Source organism: Lagenorhynchus albirostris, chromosome 13 (genome assembly GCF_949774975.1).
Source record: "Lagenorhynchus albirostris chromosome 13, mLagAlb1.1, whole genome shotgun sequence".
Lineage (NCBI taxonomy): Eukaryota > Metazoa > Chordata > Mammalia > Artiodactyla > Delphinidae > Lagenorhynchus > Lagenorhynchus albirostris.
The window spans coordinates 75885354-75899769 of record NC_083107.1 but is presented as its reverse complement, the minus strand read 5'-3'; positions in this window follow the sequence as shown (position 1 = coordinate 75899769).

Below are 14416 nucleotides of genomic sequence, written 5' to 3'. Positions count from 1 at the left end.
TAGGGTGGTGGTCACTTGTTCAAATGTCTGCAGGGTCCAGGCAGGTAATGCAAATGTAATTATGAAAGCATTCCTGCCACAGAGCAAGTGCACGATAAATATTTGCTGACCGAATGAGTGAATAAAAGTGGGTATGGTAGGAGGCATTAGGGAATGGTGGGCACATGGAAGGGCATGTGTCTTCCATGTTAAACTGGAAAGCACATGCCCTGTTTTTGGTGTTTAAAAATTATAGTTGTTTTAAAACATGACTTTAAATATCTTCTGACCCAAGGGCTACTGATTTGTAACTCTACATTCACTTTTATATATATTTAGGCCTACTTAAAAGACTAAGAAAGAAGGAAAATAAATTTGGTAATATGGGAAGTCCCAAATCTGCCCCATTGAGCTTGACTTTAATATATTATCTTTGTTCATAAATACAGTCCTATTTTCCCTTCTACTTACCCACTTTGGATTAGGTAAACTCAGTCACTTTGGAAATATTATGTACAGATGGTACTATACCGAATGAAGGATCATAGCAACACTCTCTACTGCAGATCTCTATATGGAGGGCAGGCCGATGAGCTAATGATGAATCCCTCAAGAAAAGTCCCCATCAACAAAGCCACAAGGTTGTGCTGGAGCCAGAGGGAAACCTGGCCTGATTTTAGACCCGGTCATGGAACTGGGCACTCCTTAATTCCCAGGGCTCTTTGTGAGGACCCATGAGCTAGTATCATGGGCTTTATAGAGCCCTTTAGAGAAAGGCCTTTATAAATGGCAATGTGCTGGTGAGTATAAAGGATTCACACTATGAATCTGGGGGAGAAACTGGAGGAACAGTTCTCATACGGGTTTGTTACGATAGATTATTGGCATGGTTCTCTGTGCCTGAGTAACATGCCTCTATTTATGGCGTCAACCTTTGCTTTTCCCCTGAAGCTATCTCTGACTTGAGTTAAGAAGCCCATAGCTCACGTTTGCCTGTTACCTCTGACCCTCAGTCAGTGCTCACCTGCAGCCCTGCCCCATCCTTAGAGTGGGTGTGAGGGGATGAGCCTTGGGGCCGGACACTCCATAGCCTGCTCTCTGTGCTCTGCCTCCTCCAAACCCCAGCAGTGGGCCCCACTCTCAGTCATTCATTGTTTGCACTTCTTTACTTTCTACATCTATCTCAACAATACTTAGTTGCCTATTTCCTACGATATATTTTAGGTAAATGTGCGATATTATTTCATCCTGGAGCTGAGGGAGATGCACCTAGCGTTGCATCACCTAGGGTGAACAAGGCCAGCTCTCACTGCCAGAACCCAGCCCTGCTTCCTAGTCTGGTGAAGGCAGATGCTTGGACTTATGTTTCTAATAAGATGCGTGGATTTGCACTGCCTAATGATCAAAGTCAACCTCCTAAGCCTGGAATTTGAGGCTCTCCAAATCTGGCAATATCTTTCTTATCCTCCCCCACTTCCTTATAAGCACCCCCAGCTTCAGGCACCTCGGAGCACCCCCCTTCCACATACACATCCCACATTTTCTCATGTCAAGCCTTGATCCATACAATTTCTTCTGCCTGAAATTTTTTTTCTGCCATGTGTGCCTGCCATAATCGTGAGCATTTTCAGAGAGAAATGTTTATACACCCCTGTATTTCCATAAAGAGGGAGAGGCAAGATGGAGGGTTTCACCATCCTCTCTGGGAAAGGAAAGGATAGAGAACACTTCCAGCTCTTCTCTCCAACTTTCACCCATTCTTCTTAGAGCAGAGGGGTGGGGGACCAGGACCTCAGCACACTGGGCTCTGTCCCACCCCTCCCCACTTTGTAGCATTCTACTTGCTCCCTTGGGCCAGGGCTTAGAGGCCATCAGGAGGCCCTGCTGTCAGTGTGTGTTCCTCCATGGAGGCAGGACTGGCCCAAAGCAGCAACGCCCCCTGCAGTAGGAGGGTGAGCACATCGCTCTGCAGACCCAGGCCTGCCTTCACCAGGCTCTCCTAAGCTTTAGGCCGAAAAGTATACTCTCCTTCATTCTGGTTCTACCTCTCTTGCTTTCATTGTCTCTGAATACTGGTGGGGGTGGGGTGCGGTGGGTGGGGAACAAGTTATTAGGTATATCCTCCAATCTCCAAATCACAGAAGTCTCCTCTGTCTCCCCTCACCTGATGCCCTCAGCCTCTCTTCTTCCTCTCCGGGTAACTCCCACAGAATTTCAGGATTGTATTTCATTTGCTCATCCTGTTCAACAGAAATTTACAGGTGTTTGGAGAGCTGGGATTCTCCTGACTTTTGATGTGAGAAGTCACATTTCAAGTTGCGATTTCCTCTGAAAATCCAGTTCTTGGCATTCGTGTGGTATAATGAGAATGAAATTGGCCAGGAGGCCAATTTCATTGGCCTTCTCAGATTGAGGCCTATAAAATATTGAGAGCCTTTGAGGAGCCAGCGATGGTGCCAGGTGCTTTCTGAGGCATAATCTTGAGAGCATTGAGTAACGGATCTCCTTTTTATGACGACGGTAGCTGAAGCTCAAAGACAGAACAAACAATAAGGAAACCGTGCTCTGCTCACGTAGCCTACGGTTGGTAGACCCAGAGCTGAGACCCAAAACCCTTGACCTTGAATGCTCTGATCCTGTGTCTCATCACACATTCTCTCTGTGCCTCCTGCAGTCCCTCTGCAGCCGCAGAGTAACCTGTAAAACGTATCTGTAGCAACACAAGGCCATTCAGGGTGCAAGTGCACTAAAGACTCCACGCAGGGCTGATCCCCGTGACCTGGTATATTCACGGTAGGTTTAACGGAAGGAGCAGGATTGATTGGAGCCCTGGAAGGAGAATTCTTAAGTTGGCAGAGAGGACCTGGAGGGGCATTCTAGGCAGTAACCACAGTAACCAAGGAGCAGAGGCCAGATAGATTGAGGGAAATCCAGAACACAGTGAACTGACCAGCCTAGCCTGACCCAAGGTTGATGTTGGGACGAGATGGGAGGTGGAGCTAGAAAGGACAGTTAGGTCTTTACCTAATTGGTTTTTCAACTTGGGGTGAACCATGGTATCACCGTTTTGAAAATACGTATCCCCAGTCCCTAGACCTAGTGAATCAGAATCTCAAGGAATGGGTTGGGGCAATTATTATCATCTTTTTAATCTTCCACAGGTAATTCTGGTGCTGAGTAGAGGCTGAGAAACACTGAGAAGGAAAGTCATAAGGCAGACACAGAGCACTGGGTTTAGATTCATTTCAGTTCTTGTCTTGGCATCTATAGTGCTCTGAGTTGGGGCAAACCACCTCAGTTTTCTAATTTTTAAGATAGGAGCAATCATAGGAGTATCTACCTCCCTCAAAAGTTCATTATGGTGAGAAAGCAAAATGTTGTATTTGAAAGCCCTAGCGCAGTACACGCCCCGAGGAAAACAGAAGTAAAGGTGAGCTGATTCTCTGAATTGGGAGGTGCTGCAGGGTGCTGGTGTTTGGGGCTGGTAGGGCACACAGGGAGGAATGAGCGTTGAGGATCAGAGAGTCCTGGAGAAGGGCTAATGCAATGATTCAGGTGTGAGCTGATAAAGTACAGAGATGGTGAGGCCCTGAGGACATCTGTGTGGCCACAGGCCAAAAGGATTCCAGTTCTCCTTGGTGAAAAGGAAGGCAGTATCCACATCTAAAAATAAAACAAGCTTCTCCCAACACTGGCCTGGGTGCCCTGAAATGACTGGAGGGCAATGAGATGCAATTCTAGTTTAAGAAATTTGGCTCTTTTAATACAAATTCACAAGCAGCTTTACTGGGGGAAAATGCCCGTGTAGCATGTCTTCCAGAATATTGCTAATGAGAGGACTGTCCAGGCAGGAGGCCCTGGGAGCTCTGATTCTGGCATCTTCCATCAGATGGGGGGGAAGGACAGGGGACCAAAACCCTGGAGGTTTAACAAAAGCTGAGCTGCCATTCCATACCCCCAGTGCTCCCAACTTGATCCCTGGAGCAATTCCCTCTGATCCTGAAAGAGTTACTACACCTCAAGGTGGGGTGGGGCTGCCTGCCCCCCTTCCTCCCCTCCTGGAAGCTGCAGGACCCATTATCTCATGAACTTTCCCCATATCCCTTGGAAATAAGTATTTCCTTATGGTAATGATTGTTATTCTCATTTTACAGCTGAGCACATGGAGACAGAGAGATGGTCCTCAAAAGAGAGGGACATTTTCTTCCTTTTCTCTGGACTCCGTCAAGTTCAAATCATAAAAAGGAAAGTACAGGGAAGATCTCTGCGTATTTCCAAGCCCGAGGTAGCAGGGCTCAGCGTTAGGAGAAGGAATGTTTATTGTGGGTTTTGTGTGCTGCAAAATTTATGTTCAATTTTTGGGGGACGGTGGATAGCTCCTTTTTATTTTCATATGCCCATAAAGAAAGATGGGGTTTCTGAAATAATCTTGTGGATCCTGTATTTTGCATATGAGGAAATCAAGGCCAAAAGAGGGGAACTGTTAAACAGGCTCTGAAGGGAAAAACTGAGCTCCCAACTCCTAGTTGCATTTACGTCCTGCTGCCCGCCCCGGCCTAAACCGTTTCACATGCGCTGTGGGCTGACTCTCCAAGTAAAGGCACATCCAAGGGTAATTCTGACTTTCCTCAAGGTCATCGTGAGAGCCTGGCTAGAGGCTGGACTTATCTGCAAAGTTTGAGAAACATACTGAAATTATCAAGACTTGGAACACGGCCGTCGTTTGCACTGAGGTTTCACTGCCTTATCGAGGAGATCCTAGGCTTGAACTTCTCAAGGTTTAGCCAGTCAGTTTTATTTACCTCATCAGGAGCCCTGCAATCTTAGGCTGGTCCCCCAGGCCTGGGTTGAGGAATCGGGGAGGTATGGGAGACATGCTGGCTCTACAGTCCTCCAGCGACTGACCAGGGATAGGAGTTCTGGGAAACCTCCCCAGCCTGAGAGCAGCTTGGGTCCTGGGCCTGGTACAAGGAGGGGCACAGATGGGGCAGCCTGGATGGCTGCTGTCTGGGTGTCTTCCCAGGTGGAAGATAGGCCATCAACATAGAGCCGTGGGTCTGAGATACAAGAACCAACATGGTGGTCGGTACAGGGTGACCCCTTTCTATACAAGTGATCTGTTACTGGAGACTTCCCACAATTACAGATGTGAGTAGTCCAAACTAATTTTCTTATAGGCAAAAAGAAGAAAGGATACGTTTTTGAGACTTACAAATTTATCCATACTGTAAAATAACTAATTTGTTTTTGCTTTTAAATTTACTTTTAAAACAATAAACGCATAATATATGAATAAAGATTTTCAGGAAACTAAGAGAAGTTTGATAATTGTTTTTTCCTTGAGGTTATCTCTAATGTTTTCCTAAATCAACTCTAAATCAACTGCTTGAGTTATCCTGGCAGATATTTGACAAGTTTCATAGTATTTTATCACATCTAAATCTATTTTGTTATGTTTTTATTCTCAGGAATGTTTCTCAGCAAAAGCACTATCCTTGCCACTTACTGTACCCCTGGATAGCATTGACATAAGATACAGAAAAAATGCTTATATTATAAGAGCACTGAGTAATTAAAGAAATAGCAGAAAGAGTGTTCCACGCTACTTGCTTGGGTGAACAACAGAATGGACAGTTTAAGGATTTGTGTGTGTGCTGACGAATAGAGCATTGCCATGGAACAATAGTGAAAATTTAGCACTATTGATCATTAGGCAATTCTCAATTTTTATAAATTGTGGAGATTTGAGTAATTTTGAATTTTTGTCATTTTGTGTACTATGTTTGAATTCATCTACCTTTCTACTGTACTATAAAATATACAAAATACTGTGGAAGTTCAGAGAAGGGAGTGGAGGAAAAATACTAGAATCAGGATTAAAACTCACCACTCTCACTTCTGGACAATTTTATATATGATTTACTCAGCAACATATCATCTAAGGATCCACCAGGCTTATATTCTTAGCACATTTGACACACCCATTGCTTCTTTCAGGGGAGATCATTGCCAAGAAGTCATCATGTTAGGCGCATTTATTTTATTCTGTTCCCATGACAATACTATAATGTCAGTTTCTTTATGGTCAAGCTCCTATTGAATATTGTGTCATTTCCCTGTGTCTCTAGTTTCTCTAGAATTGTGGGCCCTTGAGTCCTGGCTGCTTTGGCAGTTCTGAACTCCAGTGTTTATCTCCCCAGCCTCTTAGCAACTATTCTTTGCCAGGCTTTGCAGACTCTCAATTGGCAAATGCATCAGATCAAAGCAGTGTCAAAAACTGTGCACACAACCTAGCCCCATAAATCTTGGCTGTTACAGTAGCTTTCTACTGACTTTTATTTTAGCTACTTGTCTTATTGTTCTCGGCTAGAACAATGGTTTGCTAGAGCTACTGTGCATAACCAAAAGTGGAAGATAACATATGTTTTTGAGATTTGTATATATAGATCTGGGCCCTGCCTTTTAGCAGATGAATAGAATTTACATACACAGTACATTGTATTTATTTATAGATGGATATTTGGGTGTTTTCCAATTTTCACTGTTCAAAATAATGCTGCAATGAATATCCTTGGATGTGTTTTCTTGTGCAATTCTTTCAGAATTCCTCTAGAATATACATCTGGAAGTGGAATTGCAGAGCCAGAGAGGATGCTCATTTGTAATTTCATTACTTATTGCCAACGTTCTTTCCACAGTAGATGGTCCACCTTTACGTTTCCCCCAGCAGTGTATGAGTGTTTCTGTTTACCACTATCTTTGATAATTGTGAAGCCATTTAATTTCTGCTCATCACATGGAAATGGGTTTATATCTTCTTATTAGTGGGGTTCTCAAGTTCATTTCACTTCAGGGTTCTACTTCTGGAAACGCCTGTTCACATCCCTGGTCAATTTTTTGAATGAGTTTTTGGCTCTTCCTTATGAATCTATTTTTTTCTTCTGGTTTTACTGACAAATAATTGACATATAGCACTGTAACGTTTAAGGTGTACAGCATAATGATTTGACTTACCTACATCATGAAAGGATTGCCATTATAACTTTAGTAAACGTCCATCAACTCACATAGATATTCAATTAAAGAAATATAAAAATGTTTTTTTCTTTGTGATGACAACTCTTATTTACCCCTTTATCAACTTTCATATATAACATCCAGCAGTGTCCATTATATTTGTCATGCTGTACATGACACCCCTAGTACTTATTTATCTTTTAACTGGAACTTTGTACCTTTTGACTGCTTTCATCCAATTGCCCTTCCCCCCACCCTCTGCCTCTGGTAACCGCAAACCTGATCTCTTTTTCTTTGAGTTTTTTTGTCTGCTCATTTGTTTTTGAAGTACAATTGACCTACAACACTGTGTTAGAGAGATCAACTCACACCTGTCATAATGGCTGTTTTCAAAGGGACAACAAAAAACAAAAGTTGACAAGGACATGGAGAAAAGACAACCCTCATGCACTGTTGGTGCGAATGTAAATTGCTGCAGCCTCTATGTAAAGCAGTATGGGAGTTCCTCAAAAAATTAAAAACAGAACTACTGTGCAATCTAACAGTCCCACTCCTGGGTATTTATCTAAAGAAAATTAAAACACTAATTAGAAAAGATGGACACTCTAATGTTCATTGCAGCATTATTTACAATAGCCAAGATATGGAAGTAACCTAAGTGTCCATCAAATGATGAATGGATAGAGAAGAAGTACACACACAATGGAATATTGCTTAGCCATAAAAATAATGAAATCTCATCATTTGCAACATCATGAAAGGACCTAGAGGGTATTACGCTAAAGGAAATAAGTCAGACAGAGAAAGACAAACACTGTATGATTTTACTATGTGGAATCTAAAAAACAAAACAAGTGAACAAATATAACGAAACAGAAGCAGAATCATAGATGCAAAGAACAAACAGGTGTTGCCAGAGGGGAGGGGTGTGGGTGGAGAAGAGAAATATGTGAGAGAGAAAGAGGTATAAACTTACAGTTGCAAAATAAATGAGTCATGGGTATGAAATGTACAGTGTGGGAATATTGCCAATAATTATGTAATATCTTTGTATGGCGACAGATCATAACTAGACCTATTATGGTGATCATTTTGAAATGTATAGAAATATCAAATCACTATGTTGTGTAGCATGAATCTATTTATACAACCTGGATCCCGATTAATCCTTGGTTTGTTATATATGTGGCAAATCTATCTGAAAGTATTTATTGAGTGCCTTCTACATGTAGTGCTAGGGACATGAGGGTGAATAAGACAGACTGGGTCTCCATTTTCATGGATCATATGTTCTGGAAGGGGGAACAGATTATCAACAAAATTAATCAATATTTATTTATTTATTAAACTAATAAAATAATTTTAGATCAGAAGAAATACTATAAAAATAAAACAGGAAAATGAGATGAAGAGTGATGGGTGTGGAAAGTGCTACTGCAGGGTGGAGAGGTCACAGAAAGCTTCAAGCTAAGGCTGGATGAGACGAAAGAGCTCTATGAAGCTAAAGGGAGAGTGTTCCCCCATAGGGGTAAGAAGTAGTCCCAGGTCCTGAGACAGCATCAACTGGGCATTTAGTGTTTTCTTTCTACGCACCCATCCTCCAAAGGCCACCATCCTCTGCTCCAGCAGGGCCACGAGTATTGCTGATCCGAGTCTGGGTTGCAGCAGGCAAGATGTACAGATTATTCTCTGTTACAATAAGATGCGTTTAGCTCACCCCCCTCCCCTGCCAATGATAATAACTGAAAGACGAGGGAAGTCTGTCTTTCACAGAGCACAGCTCATGCCATCTGGACAGCATCTTGACTAACACACGAGCATCCTGGATTCAGATAACCCAGGTTCACATCCTCCTTCCGTCATCTTAGCTGAGACCCTAGAGAGAGTTCTCTAAACACTCTGTGTTTCAGTTTCGCCTTGTGTGGAATGAGGGTTATATTTGTCATAGGCAGGCCTCTCAGATGTCCCCCGGTGATCTTTGTCTCTTGGGTTCCACGTCCTTGTGTAATTCTCTCTGAATAATGTAGGCTGGACCAAGTGACTCACTTCTAATAACTAGAATATGATAAAACTGATAGGATGCCACTTCTGAGATTAGGGTTTTGTTTTGTTTTGTTTTAAAGATTAGACTTTTACTGAATTAAACTGAGATGTAAATTCATGACTGATTCATATCTTGAAAAATAAGGAAGGCTAGGTTGCATTAGGAGGATTGATAACAAAGGAAACACTGAAATGTAACATAAATCAAATAATTTGCATTATCCAGAGCTGAGAAATAAATAGCATAGTATAACTATTGTTCCCAATATCCAATAGAAATTAAGCCATCACTGCAGAAACAAACAGCTTATATAATCTTATTTTTTTTTGTAGATTCCACATATAAGCTATATTATGCGATATTTGTATTCCTCTGGTTTACTTCACTTAGTATGATAATCTCTAGGTCCATCAATTTTGCTGCAAATGGCATTATTTCATTCTTTCTTATGGCTGAGTAATATTCCACTATATATATGTACCACATCTTCTTTATCCGTTCATCTGTCGATGGACATTTAGGTTGCTTCCATGTCTTGGCTATTGTAAATAGCGCTGCAGTGAACATTGGGGTGCATGTATCTTTTTGAATTATGGTTTTCTCCAGACATATGACCAGGAGTGGGATTGCTGGGATCATATGGTGGCTCTAGTTTTAGTTTTTTAAGGAAACATCATACTGTTCTCCATCGCGGCTGCACCAATTTACATTCCCGCCAAAAGTGTAGGTGGGTTCCCTTTTCTCCACACCCTCTCCAGCATTTATTATTTATAGACTTTTTGATGATGGCCTTTCTGACCAGTATGAGGTGATACCTCATTGTAGTTTTTTGGGTTCTTTTTTGCGGTACGCGGGCCTCTCACTGCTGTGGCGTCTCCCGTTGCGGAGCACAGGCTCCGGACGCGCAGGCTCAGCAGCCATGGCTCACGGGCTCAGCCGCTCCGCGGCATGTGGGATCCTCCCGGACCGGGGCACGAACCCGTGTCCCCTGCATCGGCAGGCGGACTCTCAACTACTGTGCCACCAGGGAAGCCCCCTCATTGTAGTTTTGACTTGTATTTCTATACTAACTAGCGATGTTGAACATTTTTTCATGTGACTGTTGGCCTTCTGCATGTGAGATTAGGTTTTAAAGGTCTGTGACTTCCATCTTGCTGACTCTCTCTCACTCTTTCTTGCTCGCTCTCTTTAGGAGCCAGATACATATCAAGGGACCTAAAGGACGAGGAACTAAGGATGCCTTCCAGCCAATGTCCACCGAGGAACTGACTCCTACTAACACCCACTGAGCGAGCCTGAAGTGGACCCTGCTCAACTGAATGAGAGAATGTGACCCTGGCTGAGAATGGATAGCAGCCTTGTGAGAGACCCTGAGCTGGAGGACCCAGCTAAGCTGGGCCTTGATTCTTAATCCACAGAATAAATAAACGCATGTTATTTTAAGACATGGAGATCTGGGGTAATTTGTTATAAGAGACAGATAACAAATATAATAAATGACCTTATCAGGTGGTGCCTGTGAGGATGACATTATACAATACAAGTAAAGTGCTGTGAACACTGTGCAACACTTGATAAGGACTCCTTAAATGTTGCGGGTGCTATCCCACTTATTGCCAAGGTTAGGCAACTTGTGCATTATCCAATATTCAGGCTGACAACGAGGCTTGTCTCCCACAAATCTCCCTCAAGCCCTTTGCACCACAGATCCGACCCAGGGAGCAGTCTTGCAGTTACAAATCTCAAGGGTGACTTCTTCAAACAGGTGAACACTCCAGCCAAGCTCACTTCTGACTTTCTCCAGGAAGGCTTTACACACAGACCCCATCCACAAAGCACTCTCCTTTACTCTGGAAACCCCACAAAGCACTATCCTTTACTCTGGAAAACTTCCTCCACTATTTTCAGTGTCTGATGCATATTGTATTGTCTAGAACTGTATTCTGTCTTCTCATGTCCCCTTCCCCACCCCCAGATCAACTTGAAGCCCACTGAAGCCCAGCAGTGGAACGTCACAGAGCTCGAAGTAGACCGATCAGGTGTGTGTGATCTTGGACAAGCCACACAACCTCTCTGTGCCCATTTCCTCATTTTTAAAGTGAAGACAGCAATACCAACCTCAGAGATTAATACCTTCACACCTTTAGCAGAATGCCTGACCTAATATTCACTGATCAAATCTTAGCCATTTCCATTATTATCGTGACTCTGTATTTCCCTCCACCCCTGTGCAACACTAGGTACCTGAAAGGGATTCTACATATGCTACAGTTTTTTTTTCCTTATCACCTTCTTAGTATATAATTGATTTCTTAATGTTACTCTTTATTCATGTCCTCTCTCAGTGGAATTCAAGCTTCATTAGTGGGGTGTCTTTGCTTGTATTGTTCATGAATTGATTCCAAGGACCTAGCACAGTGCTTAACATACAGTAAGGGTTCAGGATATTATGACTGACTGACTGAATGAATGAATGATAATGATGCTCAAAAGCCACTTAACCTCTCCGAGTCTGCCTTCTCTAAAGAGGAATAACACCACTACTGCAAGGAGCAGCTGCTGCTTTTGCCTCCCTGATGTTTCTTCTACATCTAACAACACAGCTCCTCCTTCCTGTGTGAAAGACATTCCATGAGATTCAGGTGGCACTGACAGGAGGGGTGGTACTGTCACCGAAGCTGGCCTGGCCAGTTGAGAAGTACCACTTCTCTGACTATGGGGGTGCCCAGATGGGTATATGCTCCAAGTAGGCCCAATCCATAAGAGTCGATCAGTGTGCTGTGAGTGAGGTGTGGCTTGGGGGGGCCCAGGTTGTCTGGGCCGTGTGTGCTGGAGGTTGCCAGCAGCCGTCCTGCAAAATGTGAAGGCAGTTTGCCTGAGGAAGAAGCCGGGCAGGGGTAGGCAGAGCAGAGCCAGCAGCCTCAAGAAAGAGTGGGCCTTGTGCTCTTTCTGTTCACAAGGACTGGCTGAGAGTCAGCTGAGGCAAACAAGATTTCAGAAATGGATCAGAGGACTAATATGGAGAGAAGGACTGAGGTGACAGAAAGAGGGAGTTCTCTGTCTGAAATGCCATCCTTCCATGTTTGTTTGTAAAACTTCTGCTCATCCTTCAAAACCTCATTTGAGGAGGTTTTTCCTCTTCTAATTCTCCCAGGCTGAATTGATCATGATCCCCTCGTGCCCCATGGTACCAGGTTTAGACTTGATCACACTCTTAACACTACAAATTGCAGTTACCTGCTGTGTTAGTCATCCAGGGCTGCCATCAGAAAATATCACAGGTGGTGTGGCTCACACAATAGGAATTTACCTTCTCATGGTTCTGCAGGCTAGAAGTCCAAGATCAAGGTGTCAGCAGGCTTGGTTTCTGCTGAGGCCTCTCTCTTTGGCTTGTAGACAGCCGCCTTCTTACTTTGTGTTCACGAGGTCTTTCCTCTGTGGATGTCATCTGTGTTCTGACCTCCTCTTCTTATAAGAACTCCAATCATATTGGATTAGGGAATACCCATATAGCCTTATCTCACTTTAATCACCTCTTTAAAGGCCCTATCTCCAAATACAGTTACATTCCACAGTATTGCATGGGGCTAGGGCTTCAACATATGAATTTAGGGGGGCAAAATTCAGCACAAACACCTGTCTACCTGCCTATTTCCTCCACCAAATTTCTTGAGGTCACATGAAGCTGCTTTGAAAAAGTTTGATGAATGAAAGAAAGAAAGAATGAGTAAGTGAAAGGAAAACATTGTCCTGCACCAAGGCAAGACAGAGCTTTCATTTGTCCACAATGGCCACGTCCCTATTTGGCCTGCTCTGATGGGTATAGAAGACCCTCATGACCTGGCTTAAGTCTACCAGGGGTTATTGGGGTTCCTTTGTCCCTGTTTTGGGTGAGAGAGTGTGCCAAGGGGATGCCTACATTCAAATGACAAAGAATCAGATTAATTATTTTAATCCTACTTAAGGTCTTCCTTTCCTCTACTCTCTTGCTCTCTTCCCACATCCAATAAATCTCCCAGAGCTGTCAATTTTTCCAAAGTAGCTATCACTTGATGAGCTCTTGGTTGGACTAGAAAACCAGCTTCCCACCTGGTTTGTTTCCCACCAGTGTCCCCACTTTAACACTACCCTCGTCCTTGTGATTGCAATCTATCTGGAATACAGGTTAATCTTGCCATTCATCCGTTAAAAAAACTCCAAGGACATCCCACTGTCTAAAAGAGTCACATTAACTTGCCCTTCGTACCTTTCCTGGTGTTGTCTCATCCATCCATCCAAGGTATTCTTTATTCTCCACTCTCCTGCCCCACCAGGACCCGTCCCCGAGCCTCAGCCTGTGCACTGCAGTGCCTATAGCACTCTTCTCTCTCTTCCTTCCTAGGGAACCCACCCTTTCCAGGCCACGCTTCCCAAACCACATGCTCTACCAAAGCCTTCCCACCCTCCACCATTAGTTGTCCTTTGAGCTCATAGACTTCATCATAGACTCAACCCTTTTATATTATAGCCATTTGTATGCATATATTTAACTACACCTGCTAGACTGGGAGTAGCCTGACGGTCTTATTAATCAGTGTATCCCGAGCTCCCAGCACAGTAACTGGAATATAACAGACACTCAAAAACAGTTAGCAGAATTTCTCTGGATGCCTAATATGTCCCAGGCATAGAGACATGCATGGATCTGACGTAGACATAGACACTACTTATAGTAATATGCAGTACTATGTTAAAGGGTTGAATGGAGGTGAGGGTGGGAAAGGTTTCCTGTAGAAGCAGCACTTGATCCTGGGCTGGTCACATGGGTAGTGACCTTATGAAGAAAGTGAAAAACAATCCCTTGCCCATGCAGGGTAAGAACAAGGGGAAGCATTCCCAGTAGAAGTAAGTTGACCAATTCAAGGAAAATTAGAAGCAGCCAAAAAAAACTTCAAGAATATCGAGTGGCTGAAATTAGTGGAGAAGTAAGAATCATTTGCTGAAAGTCTTCACGTTGAAGTGATGGTCCTTGGCTGGCAGCACTGATCACCTCCTGCTTCCATGAACTTCCAGATAGCAAAAGAAAGGGCAAGAGCCCACATGTGGGATGACTTAAATTGGTGCAAGGTAATATGTGTGTCACTCTGATCAGGGGTGGTACATGCTGCATTATTAGGCCCAGGCTGGGGCCATGGTACAGTCATAAATCAAGAAGCTGGGGTTTAAGAAACAGTGGAAATGCTAAGGAAACATGAAGTGGCTGACCTGTTGGGCTGGGCTCTTACTCCCGACAAGAATTTCGATGACTAATGATGTGGATACAGAAGTACTTAACTTTCTCATAACCGCATGTGTAATTTATTTAATTCCGGGCTATCATGCAGTTCCGGGAGCCCT